Genomic DNA, 20,809 nt, shown 5'->3' with positions numbered 1-20,809 from the left:
GGCCCCTGAGAAGTGCCCAGTAAATGCCAAGCAAAGCCCCAGCTCCACAGTCTCCTACCTGGGCCACATCACGTGCACCCTTCCCCTCTGGAGCTGTCCGTCCGTTACCACGCCCGTGTCTTCACTGGGAAATGCACAAGCCCCAAAATGCACTGTAGAGCATCACCCTCTGGTATTGACCTGGGAGGAGACTGGGAACTAAAGGAGGCGGTTTGTCAAGTATGTCACACATCACAGCAATAATGCACAAGTTGAAAACAGAAGTAGCGCTCTACGACATATCCTCAGAAGCACACAGCCATCCTCCTTATGCATGAGGCTAAGTGCCAATAAAGTGGCTACGTATTAGTTTAAAATTTAAGAACACTTCACATAGCACTTCAGAACCGGGTTTCAATCGTCTTAAAAATAAGAGATCGATTGGATGCGAATGTCTAATTATCAAAAAGTGCTTTGAAACACAGTCGTTGTATTTAAGATTAATGAGATACACTGCAAACACACATAATGTCAAGTGTCACTAATAAAGTACAATGAGAAACCCTAAAATGCTGCAGATCTGGCATAAAATGTCTTCTTAATATCCTGGTTCTTAATCGGAGCTTTAAAGTCACAGGTTAATAGAGTTTTTCTTAATTGTACTGAGCATCTCTTATTTGAATGCTTAGTGACCAAAGGGTGTTAAGAGTAAGAGGTTCTCTCCAAGGCTCTGAATGAGGCACCTGACTCTGGCTGGCCCTCCCGGAGGCCACTCAGATGAGCTGAACGTCCAGCTGTGAAGTGAGCCCAGGACACAGCTGATGGACACCAATGCTGCGTGTGCAAACCAGTGGCGCTCGAGGAATGCAGCGAGGAACAAACAGCTCCACAAAAGCAGAATGCAGCACGTTGCATAATGGAGACAGATCCTGGACTGCTGGCCCTCTTAACCCCCGCGTGGCCATGTCCTGTATCCGCAGACGCTGCTGTCACACTTGTATGACAGCAGACGTGAAACCCAAAGCTGTCCTTTTCGCGTACAGGACGTCCTTCAGTCCTGTTAAAGCCCACAGACTGTTCTCAGGCCTCTATCATGTTGGATTCTGTGCTGGATTCTAAAGACACAGAGTTAAAACATAATTCCTACCCTCATATCACTTACAATCTACTAGAAACAGGCGCAGCAACTTCCCGTAACACAAACCAGACTAATTAGCGCCCTTTACGCCCTCAGAGAATGAAAAGAGGATGTGACTGCACGCATAGCCCGAAGGGACCACGAGTACACGGAATCTGTAAATTCTGAATAAATGCAGATTTAGGGATAAGAAGAGTCTCCACACAGGAGAGGAAATCTGAACTGAGCCCCCCAACTGAGGGGGATTTTGATTGAGTTTCTACTTGTGCTTCTTGCTGTCAGTGGGTCTGTTCTACCTTCTGGAGGTGATGCTGTTACTTTCCTCTTGATTTTGTTAGTACATGTCTATTTAGATGTCACTCAATTATGGACATTTAAGAACTGACAACAGGGCTTCCCTGCTGGCACAGTGGTTAAGAATCTGCCTGCCAATGCAGGGGACACAGGTTCAAGCCCTGGTCCCGGAAGATCCCACATGCCGTGGAGCAACTAAGCCCGCGTGCCACAACTACTGAGCCCACGTGCCACAACTACTGAAGCCGGTGTGCCTAGAGCCCATGCTCCGAAACAAGAGAAGCCACTGCAATGAGAAGCCCGCGCACCGCAACGAAGAGTAGCCCCCACTCGCCGTAACCAGAGAAAGCCGGTGCACAGCAACGAAGACCCAACGCAGCCAAAAATAAAAAATAAATAAAATAAATAAATTTAAAAAAAGAAAAAAAAAAAAAAGAACTGACAACAGCTTTCCAGTCTGGGTTGTTGAATAAAATTGTTATTTTTGTGGAGGGCTCCCAGGTTGACAAACAGCTTCACCCCTCTCCAGTAACTTAATCAGTCCTCAGAACTCTGCTACCGTGGCAAAACGCTGCGCAGTCTCCTCTCGGATTTCAACTCCAGCCCACCTTCTCCTTGCGCGCCCTGTGGACGCCCGGGGTGGCTTGCGCAGTGCTGCTTGTTTATTCATTCTCTCAGACAACTGAGAGCCCGAGCCGTCTTTGCACTAAGGGAAAAATTTTACTTCAACTTACCATGTAACTTGAGAATCATATAAACGCCTAAAGCAAAAAATAATTTCCAGACTACTTATAAATGTACCTAGTATGTATTGAATTGTGAAAAAATTCGAAGGAATGAAAGGTAAAAATTCTTGGATTTTGCGCAAAAGACTTTTTTTTTTGGCCACGCAGCATAGCTTGAGGGATCGTAGTTCCCCAAGACTTTTGTTTTAAAAGGAAAAAGTAACTTTTGAAATGGGCCTCAAAGGAACTCCCAGCCTCTGGGAGACGGGAATTGATAAGGAATTCCAGGCAAGGAAAAGCTCGTCCACTCTGATGAGACAGGTACGTGAAAACCAGGAGGAGACAAATGGATATTTGTGTTTTGGGGGTTTTTTTTTGTTTGGGGGTTTAATTTTGGTGGGGCGGGGCGTGCTGCATGGCATGTGGGACCTTAGTTCCCCAACCAGGGATGGAACCCGTGTCCCCTGCAGTGGAAGCTCGGAGTCCTAACCACTGGACCACCAGGGAAGTCCCTGGATACTGACTTGATGAGGGTGAGGATCCCAGCTGAGAGGTGGCTTTAACTGCCAGGCTCTGGAATTTAAATCTGACCCATAGGTAACTGGGAGGAAGGAGGATTTTGGAGCAGGGAAGTAACAAGATGGAAACAGTGCTTGCAAAAGACTTTTCTGCTTACCAAGTGGACTGGTCTGAGAGCAAAGAGTAAGGCAGGCTCGCGAACAGATGGCGAAGTCAGGAATGGAGCTGTCTGGTGACAAAGAGATGCCAGTGCCGATGCACGGGGCACACGGAGGGTCCGCAAAGCTTGACGCCTATACAGGCACGTGGGCTACAGAACCAGGAGTCACGCCATGGGGCGTCCTTCCAGAGGAAGGCCCTTCCGCTGACCGTCCCGGTCAAAGCTGCCTCTCTTTGACCTAGGATGATGTAGAGCTCAGCTCTAAGTGTGTCCTACAGAGAATCAGACCCACAAGACTCAAGTAACAGCAAGAGATCGATATTTCTGGTCACCGATGGACCCGTGCCCCGTGAAGCATGTCCAAACACCGCCCAATGACCAGGGGCAGAGAAAGTGGCTTCTCCTCCTCAGCTGAACAGGAGGAATTTCCCCAAGAAGAAACGCAGATTAGGAGGATTCTCAGGTTTCTGTTGCATCTATGAACACAGGTATGTAACAAAATAACAGAAGTGAACATGGAACATACTTTTATCCAGGGGTCTTTGTAATGTTCAGGCCGCTATAGCAAAACGCCACAGACTACGTGGCTTAGGACCAACAGACGTTTATTTTCCACAGTTTTGGAGGCTGGACGTCCAAGATCACGGTGCCGGCACGGTCGTGTTCTGGTGAAGGCTCCCCTCTGGGCTGCAGACTCCCTGCCCCAACCTCACGTGGCGGAAGGGGTAAGGCATCTCCCCGGAGCCTCTTCTGTAAAGGGCGCTAATCCCTTCCATTCATGAGGACGCCACCCTCAGGACTTCAGCACCTACCAGAGGCCCCATCTCCTAATCACCTCCCCATCGGCCACCAGGAGTTCAACATATGAATTTGGGCGGGGGACACACACACTGAGACCACAGCGCTGGGCTATCGTGCGTGGACCAGCGTGGAGAGGACACTCCATGTTTCTGAACTTCGCTGAGTGTTCAGAACGCATAACTGCTTTCTCAATCCGCGGGGATGCAGCAGACATGGAGCAGGCTGGAGAATGAATGTGAAGGTCTAATCCCTCAGTAGGCGTCCTCCTCTCTCTCTAATGGGCATGCTCTTATGGGGCCCTCAACCAACTTTCCTGTTCCATTTATGACCCCATCACTATAAAGAAATCAACTGGTGTGAAAGGTCTGGGGTCTTACAGAAGAGGTGGACCTGGGTTCTACGCCCAGTGTGTGTCTGGTCACATGGTTGCCCTTTATATGAGGTTAACCTCTTTGATTCTCGTACCCCTGTCTACACCATGAAGACTCTACACCTTCTCTGCAGGCACGTGGTGCTTCCAGCAGTGGGGTCCCAGAGCAGGTCTTCCACAGACGACGGCCTTAACTTTTCTGCTGGTCTTTGTAAGAAAGCAATGCCTCCACTGACAATGAACTGACTTAAAGTGTAACAGCCATTAATAATGAACAACAACAAACTACGCACACACAGCGACCCACAGAATTTGTCGTTCATTCGATTTCAAAAAACAGCATTTTAAATATGCCAAATAACTTAAACGGTAGTTTAGTCATTTAAATTGTAATCAACAGTGGCTTCTTGAACCTCATAATAAATGTGTGTTAAATCCTCACAAATAGAGTCTGCATACGGGGGCATTTATTTTAGTTTATTTTTTTAATTATTTGTTTTGAAGATTTTCTGATGTGGACCATTTTTAAAGTCTTTATTGAGTTTGTTACAATGTTGCTTCTGTTTTTTCTTTTGCTTTATTTTGGCCCCGAGCCTTGTGGGATCTTAGCTCCCCAACCAGGGATCGCACCCGCACCCCCTGCATTGGAAGGCGAAGTCTTAATCACTGGACCACCAGGGAAGTCCCGTGGGGAGGGGTATTTATTTTAGAGAGGGAAATATCCTTATATCTGTCCTTCCAGAAGCCTATAGGATCTCTGTGAACAAGGGGAATAAAACAACTGAAATCCCAGCTGCTTTTTCCCAAGGATGCCCCCTCCTCTCCCTCTTCTTTTTTAAACGGCAGTGAGCCCGGTCAGGGGGTCTCGGCAGCGGCCTGCCCTCCCCGGCCCCAGGAGACCTGCTCAAGGTCAGCCGAGCCGGCCTCGGGGAGTCACCTGACGGTTCTGGTGGAACCTGAGCTCTGAGTCACTCGCTTGGCAAAGAACTGATGTGGCAAAAGGCAGAAGTCAGAGATGCTGGCGTGAAAGGCAGATGAGTCATGGAGGGGAAACGGATCCCTCGCTGCGGAGGACCAGCTTCAGGAAACACTGAGATGGAGAAAAGGTGTTTGTGGCAAGCTAGCAGGTGGTCTTGGTCAGGACCATTTAACACACAAACAAGACTGCAAGGCTGCTTTTGATCCCAGCAATCTCAAGTTCCCAGCGCTCACGCTCTAAAAGAACAAAACTCCATCCCAGAGAAGTTTTGAAAATGGCAACCTTCCGGGAGAAACTGACTTTATCAATTATTTCAGTTTGATTAAGATAATGAGCAACTAAAAACAAGGGAAACATTGTAACTTACTTCCTGAAACTGCAATCACCTGAATAATGCACAGAGGTTGGTGGTTGTGTGTCCCTTGAAAGGTGACTTACATGTACGTTACATAGGAGGACTGAGGTTCTAGGTTGAAAAAACTCCAAAGTCTGATTCAAAGCACATTACAAGGTCATTTTATGCCTGCATTTTCTTGTTTAGTCTCCTAAAAGAAGGGATCACTTTTTAAAAAAGACCCATCTTATACTTTTAAAACATAATAACCTTAAATACACGTATTGAGGAGCGGTGAAAAATGTTGATGGTGATTAATAATACATATCCTTTATAAGGCGACTTATCTGTCATTTATAAACTCAGAAAAGAACAAGTTTTAAAGAACTTTAAATGTGAAAATAGCCTAAAACAATGGAAAACATTTGGATAACAAGACAAAAGCTATGCTTTTCACAACAACCTTTAGAGCACCTTTTTGTTTGTTTCTATCTTCTTTAGGGGAAACTGGTATAAAAACGATTTAAAGTAACCAGCACACAGAGACCTGGCATTACTTGGGAATCAGACCTAGGAGCCCAGGTTTAGAGTCTACGTAACCCAGGTGACACTGTGTTAATGAGTGACAGGGCTGAATCCTTTCTAATCTTCCTGACGCAGGGCCTGTGGCCAAATACTAATATTGACAAAGCTCAGGACGATTATGCCTGTGAAGGTAACCCACTATCTGATCCGGGAGGGAGGAAGGAAGGAGGGGCCCCCGCTTCTCCAGGCCTACCCTCTCCCCGGCACGTGCTGTGGCTTTGTCATGTGACCTTGCCCAAACCCCTAGGAGCGTGTTGGTATTCTTACTTGGCACGTGGGAAACTGAGGCTTAGACGTGAAGTCCACTGGCAGGGTTAGTACGCAGCGGAGCTGGGTATACACTCACTCAACATTGCAGTTCTTTCCTGGCCACTAGGGCTGCCAATTCACCTGCTAGCAGGAGCCAGCTGGGCGGGAGGAGGGGCGCAGGGAACCCCGAGAGGGAACAAGAGGCCCCTGATTGCTGGGGACTTGTCCTGCTTTTAGCACTTGGAAGTCCCATGTTCCAGAAAACCTCTCACTTGTGGGCAAATCGAGATGGGTGGGCTCCTAGAACGAGCAGAGTGGGGAAGACAGGCCCTGGTGGAGACGACCCCCATTAAGCCCACCTGTGTGGAGGTGCAATTCTACGAGCTGGGGGCTGGGGATGGGAGATGCTGAGTTCCCTCCAGCCAAGAGGAGCCCAAGGCTTTCATGTCAGAACTTCTTATATCTGTGGTAAGGGAACACGGTGAGAAGACTGATGGATTTCAGTGTGTCTCGCTGATACGTGCTGTTGGCTTTTTCTTCAATCCCTCTTTCCACAGATGGCAGAATTCCACCTGGTAGAGGCTGATTCTTATTTGTCAGCCTAAGCTAGATGCTAGGATTCCAGGAGACCCACACCGTCTACCCAGCAAAGTTCTGCACGATGGAATGACAAACAGCTATAAAATGCACGGCGTGCTATCCAGGTAATGGTACGTTACATATGGATGCTGGAAGAGAGGCTCGAGGATAGCTGCCAATCAAACCCAAGCATGTGGTCACTCGGGAACACGGGCGCCGAGGCTAAGACTTGGTGACCTCACAAGGGCTGCTCTTTACCACGTGTCAGGCCCTTGCACACGTGAGTTAACTGGAGAGCTAGCTGTCTGTCCATTTCCTAAACATTCTCAACTTCCGCATTTGGTGACACTGAGCTCTCAGCCCCTCTGTCAAAGGGGAGGAACCATCTGGACCTCGACCACTGCTCATCTACTTCCTCAGCTCCTTCATGGGAAGAGGGGTCTGGCTAAAGGATGTCTCCAGGCTCGCCATCAGGAAGGAATCCGGTGGCGTGGACGTGGGACAAAGCACCCAGCAACGTCCTTTACGGACACACACACTCCCACGTCTGCTGACTGTCCTTCAACACCTGCCCCACCCTCTCGGTCTGTCCCCTGGCTAACATCTAGGTTCTGCCCTCCTGATGGGACCTCCCTAGGGAGGCCATCCTGCAAACATCTCTGTGCCCCAAGCTCCCAGGCATTTGCTGTTGTCCCTATAGCATTAGGGCTGCCAGAAAACACGACCTCACTCCCCAAGCACAGACAGTGGACTTCGCACTGGAGTGTAAAAACGTTCATTTTTTGGATACTGTTTTCGAATCCATGCACTTCTAGATACCAGGGAGATTATGAGTAAATATTACACAGCCCTTAAAAGACCAGAACTGCTGGGAGACATGCAGGCAACATAACACGGAAACCCCTGGGGAAGGAAATCATCGTCACTGTTAGTTTGACCCTGCAGGCCCCTAAAGGTGGGACTCCTCTTTTTTTTTGCCAGATAGCAAAATACCTGAAACCTCAGCCTTTGTCTTAGTGTAATATGACAGAGGTTTTCAGAGAGAATCAATACCTTCTGCTCAGAATGGATCAAAGCAAAGCAACACACTTACTTGAAAGAGGACTGAGTATTTTACGGATTGCTGGCAGAAGTCACAGGGAATCCTCCCTCTCTTAAAGTACTCTCTGCTGCGCGAAATATCTAAAAACAGAGAAAAGAAAAGATCGCTATTGCTTTTTTACTTGACAAAAATAGGCAGGCTATTAAATATTTACAACAACAGAAAATGAAAATTCTTTTAAAAATTGGTCAATAAATTTAAAAAAACAGATAACGAACACGGAGGTAAACCAAACTGTGTTAGTTTTTACATACACATTTCAGTTAGAAGCTAAGTGTTTTGTTCACCTTGACTAGTTTTTGAAGGAGACATTTAACCGCAGATAGCAAGTATAAAGATAGAAGAATGTCAACACCAAGTTGTGGGAGGTCATACAAACGAAGGCTGACAGGGCGTCATCTCATCCTCAGAACTGCTGCTCTACACACGGGAGTCCGCGTGTGTGCAGGGAGTGACAGGCTGTCAGAGTCTCAAAGGGCCTTAGAGCCCACCTGGGACAAACCCCACTTCAGTCCACTACACAGAGCCCACTCAGGGAGAGGGCTCAGCACAGACCACCCAGCTGGCTGGGGCAGAGCTCCTGACTGCCACAGGGGCACCCTTCACAGCACGGCAGCCTGCCACGCCAGTAGCCATTCATTCATTCATTCATTCACTCTCCAGGACTGACTAAGCACTTCCTATGGACCAAGTTCTATTCTAGGCTCTGGGGGTTAAGACCAAGTCTCTGACCTCCAGAGAGGGGAGACTAAATAACAACAGATACTGCCTTAGACGGTCCCACCGGAATGGCAGTTGGGGACACTTGAGCATAATCCCGAAAGCACTGAGGGGACAAGCCTGGGGTCTACTGGGGGAAGCACCCTCCGAGCAAGGGGGCAGCCGGGACCCCGAGCACGGGGAGCAAGGAGGCCGATGTGGCTGAAGCGGGGACACTGTGGAGACGCAGGAAGGCGGCTGAGTCTGTGGCCATGGATGAACCAACCGATGGAATGCAGGGAACAGGGGGGCTAACGGAGGGCAGAACCTTGGAGAACATCTGTTTAAAAGGGGGGCAGAAAAGACAGCTGGGAAGGAACAGCCAGGGATGGGAAGCCAGCAGGGTTGGCTGCCGGCTCTGCGATCAGCTCTGACGGAGAATACTTCCAGCTCAGCGAGGAGGGCGGGGTAAGGACAGAGGGAAAGACAGAGGCTGCTCTTCTGATGGGCTGTGCAAACGTCGGTGTGCAAGCCTTACAGGGCAGAACACTAGAGCATCTGGAGGGTGTTCTGACTGCAGGCCCCAAAGTATCGGAAATGCAGGGCCGGTTCCATGTAGACATTTTCCTGGCGGCAAGAGCTAATGCAAGTGTGTGACCCTTAAGGGGGACTTCCCCTCCAAATCTGACAAGATTGAAAATCTGTCTAAATTCCATCAAATGTATAAGGAGAGCAGAAGGCCTTAATCATTGGAAGGTCAAATGCAAGTGCTATATTCCAAGCCCAGAATTTACAAGCTTGTCTTTAATGAGCACATACAAAATAAATGACTGAAATAAATAAAAGAGCTAATTAAATAAATAAAACAGTCAACCGGCATCCCATCGCAAATGATAACTCCTGGCAATGCAAGCAGTTCTAAAAGCAATCCCTAAATTACTTAAGAGTACAACAGTGAGGAAGGTGTTTTGTGATGCCTTTAAGATGCATCTTTAAATTACTGGATGCATTTAAAAATTTTTTTCGAATCCCACGTGATATAAATCTATTGCAATAAAAATACTTCCAGGCAGGGGTTCCCTGGTGGCGCAGTGGTTGAGAGTCCGCCTGCCGATGCAGGGGACATGGGTTCGTGCCCCGGTCCGGGAAGATCCCACATGCCGCGGAGCGGCTGGGCCCGTGAGCCATGGCCGCTGAGCCTGCGCGTCCGGAGCCTGTGCTCCGCAACGGGAGAGGTCACAACAGTGAGAGGCCCACGTACCGCAAAAACAAAACAAAACAAAACAAAACAAAACCTTCCAGGCAGCAATCTAGTGTGCATTCTGAGGAGGGTTGGGAGGAGGAAGAAAAGACACGACAGTTCCTGTTTATGACATTTACTATTACAGATCACACATACGGCAACAGGGAGACTGAAAGTCCCTATCAAAGAGGAACCAGGTCTGTGGCCCACCCTGACTCCTACTTGACACTAAGAGCGGTGCTTGTGGTGCAAAAACGTTCTAGGTCAAGCACTACTGCCCTTGCCCTGAAGTCTTCACACCGCACCCCTGGTCACTCCTCCTCAGGATCCCCAAGCTGGCCGCCTCCCTCTGCTCCCTGCACCCCATTATTATTTATCTCACGGCCTCTCCTCCACAGTCTGCCACTGCCTGCTGAGAGGGCTGCGCCTTCTCTCCTTTTTTAAGGCTTAGCACAGAACCTAGCACGTGGTAGGTGCCCGTAATTACAGAATGAATAACGAAAGAAAGACTAGACACACTTAGATGAGGCCTAACGGCTCCTCAAACATTTTTCCAACCCAGGCAGGTTCTGGAGGATCGACCCTGAAATACTTATCAATTGTGAATGACAGGCCTCCCTCAGTGCTTTTGATGCCACAGATGCCAGAGGACCAGCCAGAGAGCCGCCTGCGGGCGCCACCTGGCAACTCTTCACCCCATGCCCTGGACTGCCCCCCACTCCTTCCTTTTTACTGGAACTTTCAGGCCCTGTGCAGCCCAGCTGCTTTGTGGCACATCATATTCTACGTGGAAGGACTTTTCATTTTTAAACTGATTATCATTTTTCCTGCTGTCATTATCAGCCCCTAGAAGAAAAAGTGAGAGAGTATCTCTTCTAGCAGACAGTGTTTTAATTTTAAAATATTATACGCTTTATGCTCTAGCTCATGCTAATAGACCTATTTTTGATTGGTCAGAAATGTCACTCATCCATGAAGAGTTATGGAATTATAAGGATGAGAGAGAACAAAATTTTAAGTGCCCAAGACATCTGTTTTTACTTTCTTATCTCAGAAATACATAAAGATTCGTGTAGTTTAAAAAAAAATGTTAAGATGTGACTCATGTGAAGATAAAAGTGCAGATTTTGTTACTCTGCAAAAACATAAATAACATTTTACTTAGTGCTATTAGAAAAATGCCCCTTTAGTGTATGTTAAAAGGCCCTCCGGGATATCATAGTAAATTACTACACAGTATTCACACACGGTTATATTTATATTTACCTTTGTAAGAAGTTCCTTCTAGACACAGAAAGTCTTTTAAGATCCAACCCTGACAGTCAGCATCGGCCAGAACCACTTCCCACGGCTTCCCGTGACGCAGAGCCGAACAACGATGCTTGTAGGGGAGAGTCACACAGCTTGCGTTTGAACAATAATTTACTTTTTTTTTTTTTTTTGCGGTATGCAGGCCTCTCACTGTTGTGGCCTCTCCCGCTGCAGAGCACAGGCTCTGGACGCACAGGCTCAGCGGCCATGGCTCACGGGCCCAGCCGCTCCGCAGCATGTGGGATCCTCCCAGACCGGGGCACGAACCCGTGTCCCCTGCATCGGCAGGCGGACTCTCAACCACTGCACCACTAGTGAAGCCCAATAATTTACTTTTAAGGCAGCCGACTTCTTAGAATGTTCTAAGACCAGGGTAATTTAGGAAGCGTTTCACGAGATTAAGAAAAGGGAGAGGGACAGACAACGATGGGATCGCATCTGTTTATTCTTCCCCAAGTGAGGGTCTAAGCCCGTCTGTGGATAGGAGGTTATTTTCCACGTCTGCACAGGGAGCACCTCAGGCACAGAATGAAGAGGCAGGAGGGCTCCGGGCACATGCAGAAGAGCAAAGCCCAGAACTGAGCTGTGCCCTCCGCCCCTCACCACGCAACCTTGTGAAATGTGACGGGGGTGTGGTTTGCATCATCGGGGCGTCCAAAGAGGAAGTCAGTGCCCCCCACAGGGTGACCCCTCCAGTGCCCATTTCAGCAGACACAGCATCTCAAAACCCAGATGCCGGATGACAATGAACCACACTCAACTTTCTTATTACAGGCGACACCCTATCACAGTAAAGGACAAACTTTCAGAATATTCCTTGTTCTTTTCTTCAAACTGTTGTTTGGGAGAAACAGTACACCCCAGGAATGGACGAGGGAGGGAATTCGCAGCGGCTGAGGGTGTGGATGGGGAGGGAAGCACAGTTAGGGTTCTGAAGTTTTCCTCGACCAAAGAACACGACGAACCCCTTGAACCCGATTATAGCTTCAAATCAAAGCAGCTACTTTAAGCAAATTCTGAAATGGCAATGTCTGGCTTTTCAGGAGCAGGAGGTAACTCCTGACAGCCTTCAGATACCAGCAGAGCTCTCCACGGATCCCAGACGCATGGTGGCAGCCAGCCAGCCGTGTGACTGGTGACTCAATACACAAGTTTCTGTGGTCTCCACCGTCTCATACAGTGAGGACATCAGTATTGAAGTTTGAGGGCTAAATGGTGGCAAGGGGCTCTTCCCGAATAAAACAGAACTCTACGGAGAAGGTACGCTGAGAAGCAGACGCTCGCATTGCGTTTGTTTGCATTTATTCAAGCTCAGCCTTAGCCATTTAAATATTTTTCCTTCTGAATGTATCATCTTTATCACAGAATTCAAGATTATTTACTGTTTGATTTGGAAAATCATCCAGGCAACCATGAATAGAAATTTTAAAATGTTGTCAAACATAAGTCAAAGTGGTGAGAATCCCACCTTCTGTGATTTCAACTCCCTAAACAACATCCTTATTAAACAAAGCCCGAGTCAAAAATTCTGTTCAGCACAGGCTGAGTACACACCTAGAAGTGTTTCTGGCAGAGCGGGATACGCTAACATCCTCTATATGAAAAAAGCTTCATGAAAACTACAGAAGGGGAAACAAAGAGAGCCATCCAAAATGAAGGCTGCACACATCTCTGAAGAAACAATGGACATTACTTCTGCTGAGACCCTGCGTTGACACCAGGAGACCCGCTGCTCTGTCCTAATTAAAGTGTGTTTCTCCGAACTCTCCTCCACGGCTCGTTATTCAGGAGAGTCCGGACCCCATGCAAACAAAGTCGACAGGGCACTGAAACGCACCTCCAAACACACCTAAATGGATGCAACACCGGGCTTTCCTAAACAGCAGAGAACCAATGAGAAGAGCTCCCCAGCACATGCACTCTTGAATCCAGGTAAAAACAAGATTCCTACATGAAGACGGTAGCTGTCTACCAGCCCAGCCTCCTCCGGGAGGACATATTCTACATGGAACGCCGGAGAGCGTGTGGTATTAACAAAAGCAAGATCAAATTAAACAGATGACATGATGCACACACTTCATTTCATGCATGGCCGTGTTTTTCAGGCGAGATAAAGACTCAAAGTAATTACCATGAACTGAAACTTCTTCCTTGATCTCCTCTGGCAGCCGGCAGTCGGTGACTGCCGTGCTCCCTCAACAAAGACGATCGCCTTCTCCTCGGTGCCTGATTCCTCCTGTAATGCTACCAGCTAAGCACCTCCACAGTGGGCAGAACGCAGCAGAGTATCTCTGTATCCGTGTCTCCAATGCAGCATAAAGAGTACTGTGGAAACCTATCAAACCGGCGAGCAGCTAGGCTGGCAGCCAATGAGGAGCGGCTCAGGCGGAATCCGGCACATGCTCTCTGAAGCTCAGGCTGTCAGCAGCGTTTAGCAGGCTGCTAATCTAATTATAGCTAGTTTGCTAGCACAGAGCGATTGGAGCAGAGCACAGGAGCAAATTAAATTTTAATAAATGAAACCCCGCAGACAGAATCATCTTGATTTCTTGTCATTTTGAGGATTAATGTGTCACCTTATAAACTAGAAGTGGTTTTTAAAGTGCATTCTTGTTTTTCTTCCGATCTGGAGAAACAAAGAGTGGTTAAATGAATGTATGGTAGAGCCAGTTTCCTTAAACTTAACAGGTTCCAAAGAGTATGAAAAACGATACATACATATATGTATATATATATGTTTAACTGAATATATATATTCAGTTATATATATTCATATATATGTTTAACTGAATCACTTCGCTGTACAGTAGAAATTAATACAACATTGTAAATCAACTATACTTATCTAAAATAAATTAAAAAAAAACCAAACTTCACAGATTCCAGCACTGAAGAATAAATCATAAAGTCAATAGTAGGAAGGTATTAGTGGTGGTGCTATAAAATCTGAGACTTCACTTTATTCACCCTGATTAGCAATTTGCCACTTATTTGTCCTAAAGGGCTAATTAGTCTCTCAATATAGTTTGAAATATCCATCGTGGAAATGTACTAATTTCCACCCATCATGGAAATATACCAATCAAGGTGTCAAAAATCATCACCTTGACTACACTGATGAATAATAATTCAGAGGTACAAGAGATGGAAAAGGAATATCAGAAGACATTGTAAAGGAAAAATTAAGGAAATCTGCCCACGGCACAATTTAATGGTAACAAGAGTTCTAGAAGCTGAATCTTGCAAGAGGCACAGGAGAAAACAATGCATTCCAATATCCAGGCTGCCTGGATCAGCTACTCCCTCCTGGGTGACTTAGGGCAAGAGACTGGATGTCTCTGAGTGTCAGAGGCAATAGCGGGAGGCACCTTGCAGCATCACTGCCAGAAGCAACGTGCACTCAGCGCTCAGCGCAGGGCCTGGCACAGGGTGAGTTCTAAATTAAGCTATTATTAATAGCAGCAATGTTTTCACAATACCATAGTGTCTCCCTTCTTTTCTGGTATCAGGCTACTCAAAAAAGAAGCACCTAAACTTCTCCAGTGTACAGCTTTGTCAGAAATATCATTTCGAAGTAATTAATGGTGACACGCCAAGAGCAGACCTGATTCATCATGCAGAACCATTATTGGTGTTCACTGCAGTCACAAACATTATTTCACCTACTTCTTTCTGGATATGCGTTAGTCACTAATTTCAGTTTATTCTATATGAACCAATCTCAAAAGGAACTTGCAGGACATTGGGGTTTAAAATTGCATTTCGTTAATGATTTGCAATATAGATTAAATGCCATTATACATTTGAGAAAGTGTTTTCGATGGACTGTAAATTGGGGCAAGTCTGGAATGAGGAGGTGGATTAAATTTAAAATGACGCATTTATGTGAAAAGGGGAGAGGAGAGAGGTCAGCTAGTCAAATGCAACTTCTGTCCCCGTATCTATTTATTTATTTGTTTTCCCTTCAAGTCATTTCTTCAATAGGTTCTACAAAATTAACAGTCCTCCAATGATATTAATCAAATCTGTTAAACTTATTTTCTGTAATTTCCCCAAATCGGTATATGTTCCACCAGTCAAGTTCCAATCCAATGATAACACGCAAACTTCTCATTTCTGCTGTTATGCTGTGCTTTGGTTTTTCTCTGAAAACCTTTACAAAAAGCTGACATGCTCAACAGCCATTATGATTTGCTCTGAGGAACCAAATACTCTCAGGGGTTAATTAGTAGCTGTGGAAAAAAATACTGACTAAGCGGCATCCTTCATCCTTCCATCTTTGGGTACCACAAACTGGATGGGAAATAACCTAAGGAAAGGAACAGCATGGCCCATAAACGTCAGGGGAAAGCACAGAAACTCATGGTCTATACGTCCAAGAGTGAAAAAGTGTGTAGAAATGTAGACACAGACACCAACTGTGAGAAAATATGATAGAGACAAACTTCCTAAAATGACCCTCACATGTGCTACCTTGAAGCAGTGTCCATGTGGATTATCAAACCACTATCGCCATTATCAGGAGCTAAAACTTCAAGAGGAATTGGCTTCAGTGATTCGGCCTAAGGCAGCGCTCCCTGGAGGCTGCCAGGATACAGCCTGGTACCACTCGCAGGCATTCATCTGGGAAACGCTAACAGCTCTTCCTCTTCATGTAACAGACTGCTGGCTCAAAAAGGGGGCACTTTTAAAAAGCTGTTTGAGGGCTTCCCTGGTGGCGCAGTGGTTGGGAGTCCGCCTGCCGATGCTGGGGACACGGGTTCGTGCCCCGGTCCGGGAAGATCCCACATGCCACGGGGCGGCTGGGCCCGTGAGCCATCACCGCTGACCCTGCGCGTCCGGAGCCTGTGCTCCGCAATGGGAGAGGCCACAACAGTGAGAGGCCCGCGGACCGCAAAGAAAAAAAAAAAAAAAAAAAGCTGTTTGATTAATTTGTCTCGTTCCTGTTTTGTACAAGACATTTAAACAGACACTTTGTAAGAGAAAGAAGCAACTGATACTTTCTCAGGTCTCAAGTTGAGAGCCCCTATATTAGTTTGAAACTGAGTAACAGTTAATTGCTGATCGTTCTTATTGCCCCTCTGCCGGGAGAGCCTAGATTTTTTTTTTTTTTTTAACCTCTGGAATGAGGGCTTTTGTCTTTGAACTTCAGTCAACTCTGCCTTGATTCTGAAAAATCAAAACTCAGTGAAGAGTTTGGGGCACCTACTCTGTGTAAGGACCGTGCTGGACATTGGGGACCCTGCAGGGAGTTGGCAGGGGCCCCGGATTCTCAGTGGAGCTTCCAATCTAATGAGGGATAAACAGTAAGTGATGCGTCAACACAGGGGTAATTGTGACGGGAGGCAAAGTGCTGCGAAAGGATACAAGTTGGGGTGAGAGTCGGGTCTGCAGTTGAAGGATGCTTTTGGCTGGAGGGTGGGTGTTACCAGGAGAGCTATGGAGTCCCGGAGAGGCGGATGGAGCCAGGGGACCCAGACGGAAGGTAGAGGCACAGCCGCAAACAGCAGACTCGGGGCGAGGAAAGGGTTTGGTCCGAGCCTCTGGAAAGCTGCGCGTTGACTGTATCCTCAACAGGAAGGATGTATCCTCCAGCTCCCCTTCTTTCTAGTTATCTTCCAAGTCCCACCCTCACTTACCCTTCTCTGCACTAGGTGTGAAAACACGTATATTTCACACGGGCTGCCCGGGGGGGGGGGAGGGGGGGGAGAACCTAAAATACTAAGGGGACACTGCTTCATTAATTCAAGAAATACATATTGAGCACCTATGACGTGATCATGGGTTGGGATGTGGCCCCTCCCCGAACACAGCTCACCAGTGAGGGAGACGGTTAAACACCTGGGAGCCTGCCAGAGGGGGATGGGCTTCAGAAAAAGAGCCACCACACTAGGACAACACTGAAATGCTGTCTCAGGCCTTCCTGGCAGGCTTTGTCTTCAAATGTGGAATTCTGTCCTTACAGTTCCACTGTGTTCACCACCCCGCTTGGCCAACGACAAAGCTGAGACCTCAGAGATGCGGGCCTGGGGACACACAGCAAGACAGAAGGTTGGAAGTCAGGTCGAGACCCAACTGGGGACGGTCCTGGAGCCTCACAGCGGGAAGAGCAGAGACCGCATCTTTGTTTTCGGAAGACTTACTGACGTCATCTTCTATATATGCACACAGAAGCATATGGATTTCTCTCCACAAACTATAAAAACTGAACCTTTTATATCTTCACCTCAGACTTTTCACAGAAAATGGGGCCATCTTGATATGAATGTTATTCAATGTGGTGTGTAAAGGCTCTTGGCCAAAAAGAAAAAAAAATTATGTAAAACAGAAAGGATTTCCTGAATTTATTCGGCAAACATTGGTGCTGTTTTTTGCGGGGCACTGAAACACGAAGATAAGTAGAACGGCCTTGGCCTCAAAGTGCTGAGAAGGCGGGTCCGGAGGTGGGCAGCCCTGCAGTTAGACACACTCGGAAGCAGACTGGGGCATCCAGCCCCAACACTCACGGGCACTGTGACTGCGGTCAAGTTACTGAGCCTCATGGGTGTCGCACTGTCCTCACCCAGCAAGTAAACCGACCAGCAGAACGTTCTCCCCAAGGTTTCTGTGATGATTAGACATGAACTCACGTGGAAAGCACTGAGAAGGCTGCCAGCCACCGGGCAACACCCGGAGTTGAGAAGTTCCTATTCCTCTTCCGCTGGGGCCTGGAACTTACTCAGTTCTCAAATGGGGTTCCTTGGTATCTCGGCTCTTCCCGCATCTCGTCACAATGATGCTTAACTCGTATTTATTTAGCTCCTATCATCTGTCAGATGCTGTGCTAGGAGGCGGACATGGACCCTCCAAACCAGGGAAGGAGGCAAATAAAACAACACTGATGATCTGAACCAAGTTTTCAAACTGACAAGGAAATTTCACATTCACTTTTGCTTTGAGCCCCTCCTAAGTGCTGTCAGGGAGGTGTTCTTACAGTTTTTCTCATTTTAGAGATGAGGAAACCAGCCCAGGGCAGTTACAGGTTTGCTCAGGACTCCAGACTCAATTCCTTCCTATTTTGCTCGTCTTTTCACTAAAACCATGTTTGTTCCAACACACAAAAAATGAATTATTATAACTCATGGGTATAGAATTAAACATTATTAAATATTATTAAGTAATCTGATATATAATTATTATAATCTAATAATTAGATATAATAATAATATTTAGATATCATTACATAATAAGAGCTATGAATTAGGTGGCAGAAGTTCTCCTGCGCTTATTAGCTTCTCTTCTGTTCTCAAACCGTACCATGTCTTCTGAATGCTGTCAGGCATCTTCTAGGTCGTGAAAGTGTATACCTCATGGGTAATCTCTGTACTACCAAAAGGACCAGGATTAGACTATCTCTATTGACCATCGCATAATTCCTACGAAACCTTAAATTATAATAAGTGGATTAATGTCCTAAATTTCAGCTCTGTCTTCTAAAGTGGAACGCCTACACATTTCAGTTAAATGCAGTTTCCTACACTTCTACATAGCTCTGTAAAGCATGAGTACCATTTCTGGAATGTAACTCTACTACATGTATGGTCCAAAATCAAGGCATATCATCTTGCATGGGTAACGCATGCTGCTACTTTAAGTAAAAACTTCATGGAAGAACTTCAAGTATGCATGGCATGAATGTTCATAATTATGTTTTAACATACTAATTTTGAAAGATTAGGCTCTTATCCAAACAAATATGTAACTACAGAACACGATTTGGTATGAAATTCATCTGGGGTCCTTATGAAACTTTTCAAGTCAGTAGAGGCCAAAGAATAGCTGTCTTGAAAATGTCATATCAGAACTTCGGAGGTTACAGTCTGAAGGACACTCCTTGAGAGAATTACGTTGCTTGAACAATATCATCATATACTTCTCACCTTCTATCCCATTATTTTTTATCCCAATCTAGCCACTTTCCAGCTGGTAACCTTGGGTAGATTACTTAACTTCCTCATGCTTGAATTTTCTCATCTGTAACATGAGTATGACGATGATGTGTAATTAAATGAGTTAATATATATAGAAAGCATTTAGGGAGCGCTCAGCATTTTGTAAACATTATCTAAGTTCTCTCCACTTGGCTGACGGCAAAATTAAAACATCCAGGCCAAAGGATTTTAATGTAATTAGAAAAACTGACCCTCTGTAGAAAAAGAACTAGATAATAAAAATAAATAACTATCATGCATGCCCTGAGCACAACCCAGATGGGAAATGCTATACTGTTAAGAGTTTGTTAATAACATCTAGAAATTCTGAAACTTATATAAGCGTGACTTCTTTTCTGGGACAATTTGGAAAAACTTCTTGAAAATTTTACAAATATGTATACCTTTCCCCTGGCCACTCACTTAGGGAAAATCATCCCCAGGAAACAGCTGGGATCATGTGCTAAATTAGAAATGATTAAGGACATGTGCAAAAAAAAAATACAAGTAAGGAATTTATCACAGTATCCTTTATAGAACCAAAAGAAAAGAAACAAAAAAAGAAACAAAAATCTTATTCAACAATAGCTACTACATACATGATGGCGTATAAATAAAATGAATGCAACAGTATGCAGCTATTCAAAAGTGATACTATAGAATATTTATTAAATGGAAATATAGCTGAATATTAAGTGAGAGTCAAATCGATGTATATTATGATTCTATGTTTGTTAAAATTACCTCTCTGTGTATACACGCACATATCTCTGTGACTATATACGGAGAAAAAGTCTAGGGGCAAATGTCACAATGTGAATAGTTTTTATCTTTGCGTGGTCAACTTGTCCAAATTGTTTCATGTTTCTACTGGGCTACTCACGCCGAACATAAATTTTTAATTATTTTCCCACTCCCACCCAAGGAAAAGAAAAAACTAGGGGTGGCAAGTTTTTAATGAGTGGCCCCTCTGAAGTCTCAGACTTGGAGGTTCCTGCTGCCTTCTCTGGTCATCGGCTCTGGCCACCAGCTAGTCTACAGGATGCAGCTCAGCTTTTCTAACCAGCTAGTAAGCAGCAGCCTTAGCAAACACAATTTTGATGTACTAATCGATCCCAGCCAGAACTCAAACCGTCAGGGTGGGAACCTAAAGTTCAGCCTGGATTGTCAGGCAGTCTGCTGCTGATGATTCGGCATTAGGGCCTCTGCTGACACTACAGCAAGTCCTCCCTGGAAATTACTGTACAGCCCAGACATTCCTTCCCTGAGTTATTTGGGTAATTCTCTCCTTCTATCTAAAGGCGCTCTTATGCACTTAAAAGGTATGTCCAGGTTCAAACGCCTGGAAAGACACCAGTAAGTTTAAGTGATGGAGAAAGAAAGGAAAATAATTTCTTTGGATATAAAGTTAGAAACATGAGCGTCACTGAAGACTGACTGGAACCTTGGCAAGTTTCGGAAGCTTATGGACTGTTACCCACTCTAGTAGGAATCGAGTTTAAAATAAGGTAAAGCAAAGCAATCCCCTTTCAGTGTGTCTGCCTAGACTGACTCTGTTTTTGCTTTCACAGTTTGAAAAGTCTTGTGAACCATAGCTCAGTATCATTAACAGATAATGGTTCCAAGGTTTTGTTAGAAAGATATTTCCATTTATATGTGTATATTTTAAAGGTAATTTTATTATATCTAGGGACCAATTTTTAAAGTTCTACAATAGAAAATAATGTGCAAATGGGATTTATTTAACAAATTTGCCTTGAAGCAAACTGAGC

This window comes from Leucopleurus acutus, assembly GCF_964270905.1.
Source record: "Leucopleurus acutus genome assembly, chromosome: 17".
NCBI lineage: Eukaryota > Metazoa > Chordata > Mammalia > Artiodactyla > Delphinidae > Leucopleurus > Leucopleurus acutus.
This window is presented reverse-complemented; position numbering follows the sequence as displayed.